General features: G+C 35.4%; 2 protein-coding genes across 2 annotated transcripts in view; one reads left to right on the forward strand and one right to left on the reverse strand.

Annotated features, from left to right (window-relative positions):
• The window catches only part of CHRM5 (cholinergic receptor muscarinic 5), a 45,553-nt gene extending 38,856 nt beyond the window's left edge, over positions 1–6,697 (reverse strand). Inside the window, exon 1 of the mRNA XM_059474633.1 lies at positions 6,422–6,697. The gene's annotated coding sequence lies outside the window, so the exon portion shown is untranslated. The remainder of the gene's footprint in view (positions 1–6,421) is intronic.
• AVEN (apoptosis and caspase activation inhibitor) overlaps positions 1–14,269 on the forward strand; it is an 88,368-nt gene that overhangs the window by 30,780 nt on the left and 43,319 nt on the right. The window lies entirely within an intron of this gene.

The following is a 14,269-nucleotide window of genomic DNA, read 5'->3' on the forward strand; positions in this document are numbered from 1 at the left end:
GGGAGGGACTGATACCCCAGAGTGCTGTGCGGCCATCCAGTGTGACCTAGACAGGCTTGAGAGCTGGGCAGAGGGGAACCTAATGAAACTCAACAAAGATAAGTGTAAGATCCTGCAGCAGGGGAAGAATAACGCCATGGACTAGCACAGGCTAAGGCTGACCTGAGCCTGCTGAAGTGGCTCTGTGGAGAAGGGCCTGGGTGTGCTGGTGGACTACAAACTGTCCCTGAGCCAGTGATGTGTCCTTGTGGCCAAGAAGGCCAATGGGATCCTGGGCTGCACTAGGAGGAGCATGACCAACAGATCAAGGGTGGGGATCCTGCCCCTCTACTCAGCCCTGGTGAGCCTCACCTGGAGTGCTGTGTCCAGTGCTGGGCTCCTCAGGACAAGAGAGACAGGGAGTTACTGGAGCAGGTCCAGTGAAGGGGCAGCAAGACAACATCTCTTATGAGAAAAGGCTGAGGGAGCTGGGCCTGTTTAACCTGCAAAAGAGATGACTGAGAGGGGACCTCATCAGTACATATGAAAATATCTGAAGGACAAGTGACTAGAGAATGGGGCCAGACTCTTTTCAATTGGCCAGTGACAAGACAAGGGGTAACAGGTATAAACTTAAACACAGAAAGTTTCATCTGAAGAGGACAACAAACTATTTCAAGGGCGCCAGGACGCTGGAACTGTTGCCTAGAGACTGTAGAGTCTCCCTTCTCCGGAGATATTCGAAATGTGCCTGGACCAGTTCCTGTGCAACCTGTTTTAGGTGAATCTTGTTTAGCAGGGAGCTTGCACTATGTGATCTCCAGAGATCCTTTTCAACCCTAACCTTTCTGTGATTTTATGAATTTCAGTGGTGGAGAATCACCTAAAGCTCTTGCATTGATCTGATGTGTTGTTACCTTCACTTTTAAAAGTGTGTATCTTATTTTTCCTCTAATTCTGTTTCGCCTGAGGATTGCAGAGAGTTGTAGGAAAAAAACTCCACAAAAATGACATATTCTCTGCAGATGAAGATTAAGTGAAGTACAGTATGTGCGTGTGTGCATGTAAACAGTTCCTATACCTTTAAAGTCGTCTGAGATGATTGTTATTCCTCCTTAGTTGAAAGCAAGTGAGCTGCAGAAACTGGGAAAAGAATAGAGAAGAAAATAGAAAATTTTATATGGTGTCACCATATAAGTCAGTGACACAGGCACATTGTGTAGCTTTTTGTACTTTCGATCCCAGAAGCTCCACAAGGAAACAGTAGCATTGAGAAGACACAGCAAAGGCCAGAAGGGCAACCAACAGTATTGGATCAATTTACATATAAAGCAAGGCTAAGACGATTTCAACTGCAAAGACAGATGAAAATATTATGCCATAGCCTTCTGTGAAATCATGGAACGATTAGTATGATAAATAAGAAATTATTATTGTCTCTGCTAGTGGAAGAAGTAGGGAATATTGAATGGAGCTATCTGGCAGCAAATTCAAAGCAAAGGTATTTTTGATGTAACTCATAATTAAATATGGAAATTTGTCATAGAATCTTGTGGAAACTGAAGGTTTTTGCTGGTTCAAAAACTACTGGAAAAATACTTTGAGGGTAGTCTTATAAATAAGGCATTATCTCAGGCTCAAAAAATCCCTGAACTGCAAATAGCTGGTGGCAGGCAGAATAATACTGAGGAAGTATCCCTGTGTGTGCCCTGTTTTCAGTCATCTCTAGACTCAAGCTCTTGGTTATTGTTGTGCAGAATTTGGGGCTGTAGGAAGCTTCTGGTGACCTTTCCCAAGTGATGTGCTTCTTTCTTCCCTGTTTGCAAGCTGCAGAATCATTAAATTAATATTTAAAGTTTGATATGTTAGATCAAATTTGTTGGAAGGTATTGAGGTCCCATAAAGAATTCACTTTCCTGTAATTTTAAGATTTTTAGCATGCTTGTTGGCTTCACCACTGATTGATATATAAGTGTATAACAGAAGAATAGCAAGCTGAATTCCTTGTAAAGCATCAATACTGTCATTGAGGCAGACTATACAAATGGATATTTTAAATGTCTCACAGTGTCAGGAATATTGAAGAACACTAGGGAATGTCTTTCTAGAAGTGAATACATCCTATCAAATGGGACTATTTAGGTAACTGTAGATCCATTAATTTGATTTCAGTTCTGGGAAAAAAAAGAATGGAAAAGCTAACAGGTTTGGTTAATTGAGATTTAAAGTGTGGAGGCAGCCCTTGCAGGACCTAAAAGTTGGTCCAGGACCAGGTATCACAAAGAAAGAGGAATGAGTTGAGCAGATGTCTGTTGAGGCTGTTGGGCTGCAGGTTGAGTTGCCAGGAACATGCAGTTGCATCTGCTGTAACAAAGCTTCCTTTTATGCAGATGCTGCTCTATATCAGATCCATCCCAAAGAAGTTTATATCTGCCAGTTTAAAATGTTTGTAAAAAATATAAATATATATATATATATGCCAATATATAAATGTATATAGGCCCTCATGCTTCTGTTTTAAATCAGAGTTTGTACTTATAGAGGCCTGAATGTCTGCTCTGTGCATTTTCACCTGTAGTCATATACTGGTTTTGTGTGAACTGGCTCTGCTTATTTATTAAGAAACCACAAACAAACAAACAACCCCCAAACAAACATACCCCCAACCAACCAAACAAAACCCCCAAAAAACAACAAAACCCCCCCAACAAGCAAACAACAAAAAGACTACACAACAACAACAAAAAACCTAAACCCATCAACTCTCTATATATGAATATATATGAAAAAAATGAATGTAGATGAAAAAATAGATATATATGAATATAACCAATGTCAGTCAGGTTGGCTTTTTGAAATATAGCTCTTTCCACCTGGCTGGCAGTACTGGATAATACGACCCTCATGTATTTATAGTGCAAATGGTTTGAAGTGTTTTAGTGCCTTTTTTCTCATTGCAGTAATTTTGGGAGTCAGGGGATTATTTAATGAAGGGCTTGAGAGAGATGTAAATGGCTGTGGTAAATTTTGTGTTCCTTTGTAACTCCAGGTGAAATAGATTTACTGCATCAGTGATTTAACTATAGGAGCATAAGTTCTGGATTTTGCTCCTTACTTTCTATTAGCTTATATAAGTTCTTTTATTAGAGGATGGAAGTGTAAATGTACCTTGTGTTTTACCTGTACTATAGTGGTCTTGATAGATGTGAATGTGAACGCAGAAGACAGGCCAACAGCTCAGCAATGCACGTACCTCCAAGTCTGAGCTCCTATTTGTGGATTTCTTTTAGCTGATAGCTGCCCAGAACAGGCAGTTGGCACTTTGGTTTGTGTCTAATTTGGACGATTTTAAAAAGACTTATTAAACCATACCTTACCACTTCAATTTTTGTTACTTGTTGAATTAATTGGGAAGGGAGTCCCATATGTATGGACCACATGTGCCATTTGCTAAGCAGATGTTTTGGTTTTGGGCAATTGCCTGTTGTTATTTTGTGATGTGGTTTATTCATTTCACATATACAAACAACTCAATACAGAGTGGAAATGAAAAGATATCCTTGTCAGATGCTTAGTGATCCTTAAACAACTGATTATGATAAAGGTGGAAAAATACATATTGACTTACTGCCTTCAGGTGATATGATTTTACATAATTATATATTTTGGAAAATATTTTGTCACTCTTGGGCACCCAGTGTGATTCTTGGGAATGATCCTGTACAAGGGAAGTAGTTGGACTCAGTGATCCTTGTCCAACTCAGCATATTCTGTGATTCTTTGATATTTATTTCTGGTTTCATGGGAGATTAGGTTTTGGAACTAATAATAAGCTGTTCATTTAGTTAATACATCCAAATACTTTGAGGATAAGTGAGAGAAAAAATGCACTTAAAAATAGCATTTGTCTTGATGACTTAAAAATATTAATGAATACATCTGAAAAAATCCACCTTTCAAAAATATTACATATTGAAAAAAATATTATTTGTATCCAGTTCTTCTTCCTACAAGTAAGCTTTCCACTTGTTCTTAGCCCTCTCATATTTACGACAGAGTTAATGCAGTTCTTAAGTCACAAAGCCTTAAGTGCAGTTCTTAGTTCTGAAGTTTCTAAAACACAAGCTTTTGAGTAAGCCTTTTGAGATCTTTGAATAATCACCTGATTTTTCTTAAATAAGGATGTTCATTAGCTGGCATATTTACAGTTTGGAGTGTTGTTGTTTTTTGGGGGGGTGTTTGTTTGTTTTATTTTTAAGCCATGGTAAGCAGTATCTTTTACGAAACAGAAGGCAAAAAACTCAGAAAACATTCAAGTTAACAAAACTTGTAGTGTGACAGCAGTACTTTGTGAAAAAAAAAGCTGAATTCCAGTTCTTATTTTTCTTTCTTTTTTAATATTCAACTCTAAACCACATCTAGCAGATACAAAGCTGTCTTCTGAAGTCAGCTGACAGAATCTGTATTGCATTTGCTGCTTGTTGCAAATATTATTGACTTATAGTAGGCTTTGATGGTTCAAGTTGTGGAAATTGTGAGCTGGTTCTATTGAAACTTACAGCCATATTATTTTAGTTTATATTGTACAGAACCTGCTTCCTCACGTATGATTTTTTTCCTGGTGTGTTGGATGTGAGACAAATTATCAGTGCATGTTTTATAGGAGCTGTGAGGAGGCAGGAGGAATTCTTACTGGATCAGGGTGATATGTGAAGTGAGACATGGGAAAAAATAATTGAGAGAAAAGGAACGGAAACTGGGGAAATACAGAGAGTGCTGAAACCTGTCAACAAAATGGCTGAGTTATGGGTGCACTAGTAAAAATTCCATCAAGTTCTCATTAAATACAGCAAATGGGAAAATGGGAAAGGGTTAGAATAATAGAAATGTCTTTGCCTGTATTAAGCAGAACACTTAAGTATGCTTAGAGAAATGGGTTTTCCCCCCTGCCATGACAGTGAAAAGTGTGACTAGTAGAACAAGTTTCAGATATATAAAGTATACCACATTAATATGCATGAGGTGACCTCTTTCTTGAAGAAGTTGTTTCACATATCCTGCCATTATTTTGGGAGTATGTTATGGACTCTTCATACTACGATGAGCCTTGTCTCATATCAACTTGAGTTTTTAGTGTCATACTATTCTACCAGTCTTTGGCAAGTAAGTTCAATTTTCTAGCACTTGCTAGAATTCTTTGTACATAAGTGAAGGGTTCATAATGGGTATTTGTGAATGGCAAATTAGTCTGCCTTTAGCAACCATCAAGCAAGAGAGATATTGTTTTAGTAAGTTAGCAAAACATAAGAAGAAAAAAAGCCAGAAAGAACTGAAGGTTATATTAAATAAGAATATCATATAATCGGATGTCCTAAATAGAAACAAGGGAAGTGATACAGAGAGAAGTAGAAGAGGTATTTAAAACAATGCTAGAAGAAATATTGCATCTTAATAAATAGAAAAAACAGTGCGAAAACAATAAAAGACAGTAGTAGCAAGGATGTAGTTTTTCAAAGCTGCTATTGATTACAGATTTGACCAGTGTGATAATATAAATGGTATGTTCAACGATGTAAAATTCTTAATGCTTTTTGAATTTCAAGAGTTGGGGGAGGTTTTTGTATCTGAGCAAATGTATCTTTCTCTATGACTTCTAAGTGTAATTTTTTGATTAAAAGGTATTATGTTCATTTTACAAGCCCTAATAGATGGTAGAATCTTATTCTGAAATGTTTTGCATGCTGTTTTCATGTAGAATTCATGTCTGTGTGATTCACATGAATGCTGTAAATGAGGGGAAAAATGAGATGACCTGCACCTTCTTTTTTATAGTTTAACTTGGAGATGGATGTCCAGTGTTCTTATTGACACTCTGTACACAGTACCTTGGAGTGCATTAACATGGTGCTGTTTCCTCACTGTGCTGTAGGTTTGCCTTTCATAAATAACTGATCAACACTTCTAGCTGTATTTAATATTCTTTATATAAACAGAGATTTATTATTCTGTAATAAAAGATATCCTCTTACATCTGCTGCTGTGGTGCAGAATGTTGTTTGCTTTGCCAGATTAAATAGATAATGAAGTGCAGTAAATGTTTCGTGGTACTATTAACAGAAGCATGGCTTTTAAAAAAATTATTTCTTAAACAACCATGCATGGAAATATGTATTAAAATATTTTAAAGGGTTTAAATATTAGGAAATATTTCACTCTGGTATAAGTCAAGAGATCATTTAAGAGTTTTTCCTTTGAAAAACCTTAGCATCAAAAGAGAGATGTTATTTTTACAGTATAGGAAATCTAAGAACATCAAACATCTGACATTGAAAAATTTAAACTTCAGTGTTAGTATAAAGAATTTGAAATTAATTGATTTATTTTTAATACATTAAAGTATATGTTGATGTGATAAGCAAGCAAATATGAAATAAAAACTTACCTAGGAGATACTTGATTGAAGCTTTGTCTGTGCTCTGTCAGAATATACTGAGACTCAGCAGATAGGAAGCTTTTTTCTATTTGAAATGCATTGTGCACTCTCGTCTGGTGATTTCTTTTTCACAGCGTCTTCTTGTTCACTACTGCTTTGCTCTTGTGGTATTGGTTGTTTCCAGTTTATTTCCAGGTATCTTCAGTATCTGAGTTCCTCTGCGTTCAGGATTTTTGTTAATTCTGCCCTGCTCAGGTAACAGAAAGGACCTGTGAACTTTGCATCTTTCCCTCCCAAAAAACATATTAAAAAAAGGCAAATGCACCGACCCCAGTCAACTCAAGTATTCAGCACCCATCTAAAAAATAATTTAAGTATTTGCTATGCAGTAAATTCCATCTGTTTTCTGGTGCTATTCCAACACTGAAAAGTTATTTCCCTTCACATTTTGGTAGCCTTCGCATTTTAGATTTTTGTAGGAAATATACAGGATCAGTAGACATCAGATCTTAACTTTTAATCCATGCAACATTATTCTGTGAAGGATGATGAAGGTCTGCCTCTCTCAGCTCCTCATGCTTCTGTCAGACACAGATGTGAAATGCTGCTTTAGAGAGTGGGGGGAAAAAATCCTAAAGGGTGTAGTGTTTTGTCATCTCTCAGGACAGTAAGCACGCATGGCATGAATGAGTGGCAGATATGCGCTATTCAAACCAGTCACTGAACTGACAGGGTGACACTTTCATGCATAATAGAACCATTAATTATTTCTTCTGATGGACGGCAGTGTGTACTAGAAGAAAAAAGCAGCAGAGGATAATACTAGGTTTGATAGGTTCTCTGTGTTTTAACAGCTTGTCATTAAGAAACAAACCAGGAAAAAGCCTGCTGTTTTGGGATATGATCAGGTAAAACAGACCAGAGCTGTTTTGACAGGGTGGGTGTCATTCATAGGGTTAAAAACTCCAGGCAGGTTAAGGTCTATTCAAAGCTTGCTTTTTATAAAAAAGATGTTCTAACAGATCTGCTTTAAAAATCATGGTTTGTGTTTTGCTTCACGTAGCCTTTCATTTGGGGAGCTTGACTGTTGTCTTGTAGGTTTTCATTTATAATTTAATTTATAGATTAAACCCACACATTTCTTTTTTTTATCTCTGCAAAAGGGAAACTTTAACATTTTTAAAAAATGGTTTTTAAAGGGTTCTCTGTATGAAGATTATGCTCAAACTCATCACACACTTTGTATTAAAGACACTCACAAATCCATTTCTAATTAATTTAGAAATTTATATTCTGTGATTTAATGTTGAGGAACTGCTCTCTCAAGGCTAATATGGAAAAAATTAATATATTTTGAAGAACTCACTTTAGTGTAGCATAAGCCTTCATAAAGATAAAGTATGATGGATAAAAATCTTCATTCACAGTATCAATGTTGTTAAGGGCAACGTATGATGATTGTGGGGAAAATAATGCAATGTTTAGAACTTTTCCTCAAAACAGAGGTTTTTTTCCTCGCAGAATCTTCTTTAGTGTAACTTGTCTTTTTAAATTTATTGACAAGAAAATATTTGCAATCAATTTATTTCTTTTTTTACTTTCTATACCTTGAAGGTGAAGAAAAGATAAGATGATGACTCCTTTAAAAAAAAGGGTGAAATAGTGAAATATAAACCCCACCAAAAAGGTGTTGGGAGAAAGGGCTGCTTCTGCTGTTTTGTACATGTTTACTCTAAGTATGAGGAACTTCTCTTGTCGCTGAAGAGGAAAACTTATCTTCATCTTCCTTATTAGGGAATGATGGAGAGCATCTGTATAAAGCTTCTTCTAGTTTATCCAGTCAAAAATCATGAGCACTATTATGCCCTTATATCACATCAAATAACTTTTGGAATATTTTTGGTCTCTAGCTTGTATTCTATCTAGCTCCAGACCAAATCCAAGCCTAGAAATATACGATGCCTGTAACTTTAAATCTAAGTTGTCAATTTTGTCTCTTTAGATAACAAGTCGAGTTGCCAAGGATACAATGAGTAGATGATATAAAGTCCATGCTGAAAGTACTGGAATGAGGCATACTTTCTGAAATAATATTAACACTTTCTCTCTCATTATTTCTGTCTTCACATGTACAGTCTGTGCATGGAGTTGATGCCCAACCCAAACTGAAAGTGTCCTAAATTTATTACTGTATTTCATAAAAGTGTTGATTCTTGTGAAAACCTTGCAAGTAATTGGAATCTGACAAGGCACAACCTATATTCTCAGAGAATCTTCTGGGAGACAAACAATAGCCTGGTCTGCTTCCCCCTTTGCAAATCCCAAAACAGAGGACTCAAATATCCCCTGTGATTATCCCCTGAAGAAGTCCTGAAGAACAAAAGAATTTATACATATATATATCTCCCACTTTTTTCCCCTCTTCAGGACAAGGTAAACTGAGATATGTGTGTGTTAGTATCAGAAGTATTGTGCTGTCTCACACCTGGAGATGAGGATTAGGATCACTTGGATGAAGCAGCATGTTAACATTTAGGGCATGACAATAATTGTGACATCTTGATGTGCAACTTTAGTCTGGGATAACACATGATTGGTGTTAAGAATTCAAACACTGAAGATGAAGGTGGTTAAAATTTTCAACCTTGAATATAGCACAAAGAATTGTATTTTTAGCATGGTGTTCTGAAAATCTTTTCTGTTTGGTAAATCTGCAACAGGAATAAGTTATACATAAGCTCCATGACTAAAGTGGATATGTAACATCTGTGGTGGAGAATGTTGCTGGTATGACTGAAGTAGCAAACGCTTCAAGCATCACCCCTGAGCACTCCAAAGGGCCTCCATCCATCTTGTGACTGGATATCGACTGTGTGACAGGCCGTGCTGCGCTCGGGGACTACTTCCTGGCAGAGCTGGGTGATCTTGGACTCAGGGGGTGGCCTGATGAGGGAATCCATGTCCATGAATAGCATCAGTTGACATGAAGTTCTCACAGCTCTAGCCAGTAGTAAGGAATCACAGGGCACTGGCTGGATCCCTCTACTTTGTTTCATTTGGATCACGGACTTGTTGTCTTCTGCATAACTTTGTGACAGCCGAAAAGTTAACTTTGTAGTGAGGCAAAAATTCTGTACTTGGACAGACTTCTGTTTCAGTTCCTATTTTTTGAGTGGTCTTATGCACAAAAAGCTACCATGTAGCTTTAGTTAACAATAGGTTGAAACTCTGCGCCTGAAAATTTGATCTAGTTGAATAATGTACTTACCTGCTTTAAGAAGAATGCTTTTTAAAAGTTGCATAAGAAGTGAGCAGAATGCTTTCTTAAAAACATTTTGCATTTTAAGTGTGTGAGTATTTGATTTGAAAGCTCACTGAAATTTCATCGCAATCTCACAGTGATATTTAATATTTACAGTATCAAAACAGGTAGCTTTGCAAGTAGTATTAAGCCATATATTGTCTGTGTTAGTCCATTCACCAAATCCTAAAGGGCAAATATTACCCCCACTGTATGAAAGTAATTCATCAAATATTAGAAAAATGTTTTATCCAATATAAGACTGAGTGATCAGTAAAGCTGTATCTTAATGAACCATTTTTACAAGGTATAAAATGCATGATAATCACTAAGGTTGTAAATTTATTGCAAATTAATCTGAAAAAAACCCTAAAAGAAGACACAGAGAACACTTCTAAGCATTTTTCTTTTTGAGAATTTTATCAAGTATTTACCTTTTATTTGAAAAACAGCTATGCACATGGAAATCCTATTTTTACCTTTTTTCTGAATATTGTCATTCAGCTTTTAGAGAGCTGTAAGATTATCTGCTTCAAGCAGGTTGATAACTAGTGGTTGCTTTTCAGAGAAAAGTGGTGTATTTATCAGAATTTTTAAATTGCTGACGAGCTAATGTTCTGAAGAAAATGTCATCATTATTTCTGCTTTTGTTGCCTAGAAGTATTTCTTGCCTTTATGAACAAAATACTCTTTTGCCTTTTTTTGTCCCTTTTTTTGGGGGGGGGAATGTGTTTGTGTGTGTATTTGTTGTGATCTCATATCAATAATTATTGATTATTGCAGATTAAATAATTCTCTTTTGTCAATGGAACATTTGATTACCTTCGAGCTAAATGAAGTTCATCTGCAAAACTGTATTTTTCAATGTTTATATAGAATACGTTGTGTCTGAATATAAAAAACAGGATTCAAAGTTTTAAAATTTTGAAATCAGTTGGATAATTAACACTGAGTAATTTTTGACTTAAGAACCTATCAACCTGAATCTTAAAATTATTTTTAATTTAACAGCAATATCTGTTAGCTCTCAGCGAAAGTAGATACTTCACCATTTCTTAAAATTGATTCTCTTCTCATTAAATGAGTTATTTCCCATAGTCTGAAAATAATATAGATCAACAAGCTCAAAAGAGAAATGGAATGAGATAGCTTAGAAGAAAAGGCATTTTTGTTACCTAGGAAATGAGTGAGTAAAAGTACTTAGCACAACTCTTATCATGTCAGACATCTGAGGGCTTTTGTGTTTCCTAGATTTTAGTTATGGCAGTAAAGCTAGACTTGAGACAAAGCGGCTTTAATATGAAATTCTTTGAAAAGACAGAGAAATAGTTTGTTTTCTACTTTTCAAGTCAAAGTGTTGCTAGTAGATGACTTTGGACAGAATGCTGTAATAAAAATGTATACTGCTACTCCTAATAATGATAATTTAACATTAATTCTATTGCGGTTGGTAGCTACTAACATTTTGTTGGACATTTTTTTCAGTGAAATTTTGCAAGAATGAGACTTGTAGTTAAACTGTTATTTTTTTTTTTTTTGGAGAAAGGTAACTGGGGTGCTGACACAGATTCTAAATGAATTTGTTTTAGAAATCATACTTTGAGATTTTTGTGTATTAAAATTTTACTGTCTTGGTATTTTTTTTTCCCCATTATTTCAATATTAGAAACAATTTCTGCTTTTGTTTAACACAGTATTAGGAAGGGTAAGTAATGATTGTTTCACAAATATATGAGCTTCAATTATATTTTTAACACATTTTAATTAATGGATCAGTGTTTATGAATGTGCTGTCTGTTTGATTCATCCAAATTACAGCAGGTTGCTGTTACTAAACTATTCTGATTGGTGACAAATTATGGAACTGTTTTGAAGGCTGAACAGTTTTGCATAATTGTTGTTTTTAACTTGTGTTATCTGATGAATGCGTGCTCACCAGATGCTGGACAGATATCTTTCAATTGACTCTATTTTTTTAGACTGTTCATGAACAAAATAAACTATGACCTTGGATTTGTTTTGGATTTTACACTATTTTGGCAGCCCTACTGCTCACCTGTGTTAAAGGCAAGTTTTGCAGATTTTTTTTGGTTGTTTGTTTTGCTTTGTTTTGTTTTGTTTTTTATAAAGGTAAGGAGCAATAACACTGTGACCACAAAACCTGAAAGAGTTTGTGGGGGACCATGTCAAAGATTTTGAAGTTTTGCTTATGCATATTCTTCCTTTCTCTCTCAGTTTGATCTTTCTAGTTGCCATAACAACTTCATAATAGCAGCACATTTACTGCTGTAGTTAAGGTTGTGTCAGCACTTCCATTATAAGCTACTGTTTTCAGGAATTTCTAATTTATTCACAGACTTAAAAATGGCATACAGTAAGTCTATGTAATTGGTTTTAATGTATGGTACCAACTTTGTGAAAGCTGCTGTTGTCTGAGCTCTGATGGCATGTATAAAATAGCATATTGTTCCTAGTGGTTTTTTTTATTTTCTTTTTTTTTTTTTTTTTACTGAGAAGCAGCAAAACATTTTTAATCTGAAATTAATTTTGACTGGTTCCCATCTGCCAGAGGTATGAGAATCAACATGTTCTTTTGCTCTACCACAATGCCCCATCACGCCTGTATCCAGTTCAACCCATCTGTTCCTGTTAGTTAAAAGGTTAGTGTGAACATGGTGCTTTTCTGGAAGCAGGAAAATGATAACCTTTTTAATAACTGAGTTTCATGTCTCATTAAGAAATAAGTATTGGACATCCTCAATACTTCTATAATTATTTTTTTGTTAAATAAAGACTAGCAATGTTAAGTGGTGGGTGATTTTTGAAAGGCAGGAAGTAGAGGGTGAATCTGTTTCTGGTATTGAAAAAAATCAGTTATTCATTGTAGATGCATTCATTCCTCTTATACAGTTTTAGCAGGGAATTGTGTGTAACTACAATACAACTTTCTGAAATCTGGAAATTGTTTAACCTGGGAAACATGTAAAAGCAGTTTCATAGTTTGCTGAAGGTGTTCTGTGACTCCTTGAGTGATTTCACTAAGCCTATGATAAGGGGATCTTTTAAAGACAGGATTTCACCCAAATAGATTCTGGGGGTTTTATTTAAACACATTTATTTCAGGCAAATTGGCAAGGCATGCACAGCATAAACTTGCTGCCCTGAATAATTATGAATTATATACTTGTGAGGATTCATGGGATTTTTCTTTGCTTTTTTTTTTGCCTATTTATTGCCAAATGTATTGCAAGACATTGCCCCTAAAACAAAATTATGTGCTTTAGCTGTAGGAAGCAGTATAACAGTATATTATAAAAAAACCCCCAAAACTTTCATACTCTTTTTAATCCCAAATTGGTTTTAATTCACTTTGAAGTCTTCACTTACATAAAATTGCTTAAATTTGAAGCATGTTTTTATTTTCTTTAGTTAATCTACAGTTCTACTTCACTGTAATGAAATATAGTGGCAGCTACTTAGACATTTGTATCACCTTGGTTGATGTTTGTAAAACTTCAGCAACAAGGTGTAACTTTAAAAGAAAGATTAATTAGATTTCAATGGTCTGAAGTGATCACAGCTGTTCATTTCAAAGATAAATTTCTTTGATTTTTGATTTTAAAGGAAAATATATTTAATTTAATCATCCTAGTTAGATGGTATTTGTTTAAGTATATTTTATTCTGAGGAAAGGTTGTAGGTACTTCTCAGTTGAGAATATAAATAGTTTTTTAGAAGCTCATTGATGCCTTCAGCTCAGACTTCCTCTTTGATTCTGGACAGGTGAAATATTCAGCCTGGATATCCTATGTCCAGACAATTCATTGCCCTTTTATTGCTTCACTTCTTTAAGTGTTTTCCACTCCTCTGCCAGAATTGGTTTAATTGTTAACTGTTTTCTATAGCATGGCTTTGAAATCATATCCAGAAAATTGCTTTTGAGAGCTTTTTCCCAACTTAGTATAAGACTTAACAGTCAAAACACTATAAATATTGCAAGAAAATCCACTTAACTGCTCCATAAAGAAATTATTTTGAAAGCGCTACATTCTTAGGGTGTTTGCAAATAGCATTTCTTTTTCTAGGTCTTACAAAAGTCTGCATTTGTACTTCTGTCATCTTTTGTTACTTTCTCCATTCCCTGAATTCATGGAGCTTTTATTTTCTGAGGTTTATTAGACCTGGAGGATTAATTTAAGCATGAAGGGTTGGTTGCTTTCTAGGTTTTGTGTCTTGTTGTGATTCTCATTGTAAAGGATTTTGTGCTTTCTGTAATAAGTAAAAATTAATGGAAAATTTTGCATCCTTTGCAGACTTCATAGCTGTGAAAAGTTATTCCGTCTCGTCTCCGTAACTCTTCTTAGGAGTAAATATCTGAACAGAATCCTAGCTTGATATTAGCTTGGTGCTGTTCTTCAATAGTACACTTCAGATGAGGGGAATCATGGAAAGGAGTTCTTGAATGTTGCAGGCTTTGGGTAAACTGTAGTCTGTCTACATTTACTTTGAAATCTCTAAGGCAGTTCTCTGGAGCTGTTGAACTTACCTTAGTTAAA

Source organism: Ammospiza nelsoni, chromosome 6, assembly GCF_027579445.1.
Source record: "Ammospiza nelsoni isolate bAmmNel1 chromosome 6, bAmmNel1.pri, whole genome shotgun sequence".
Taxonomy (NCBI): domain Eukaryota; kingdom Metazoa; phylum Chordata; class Aves; order Passeriformes; family Passerellidae; genus Ammospiza; species Ammospiza nelsoni.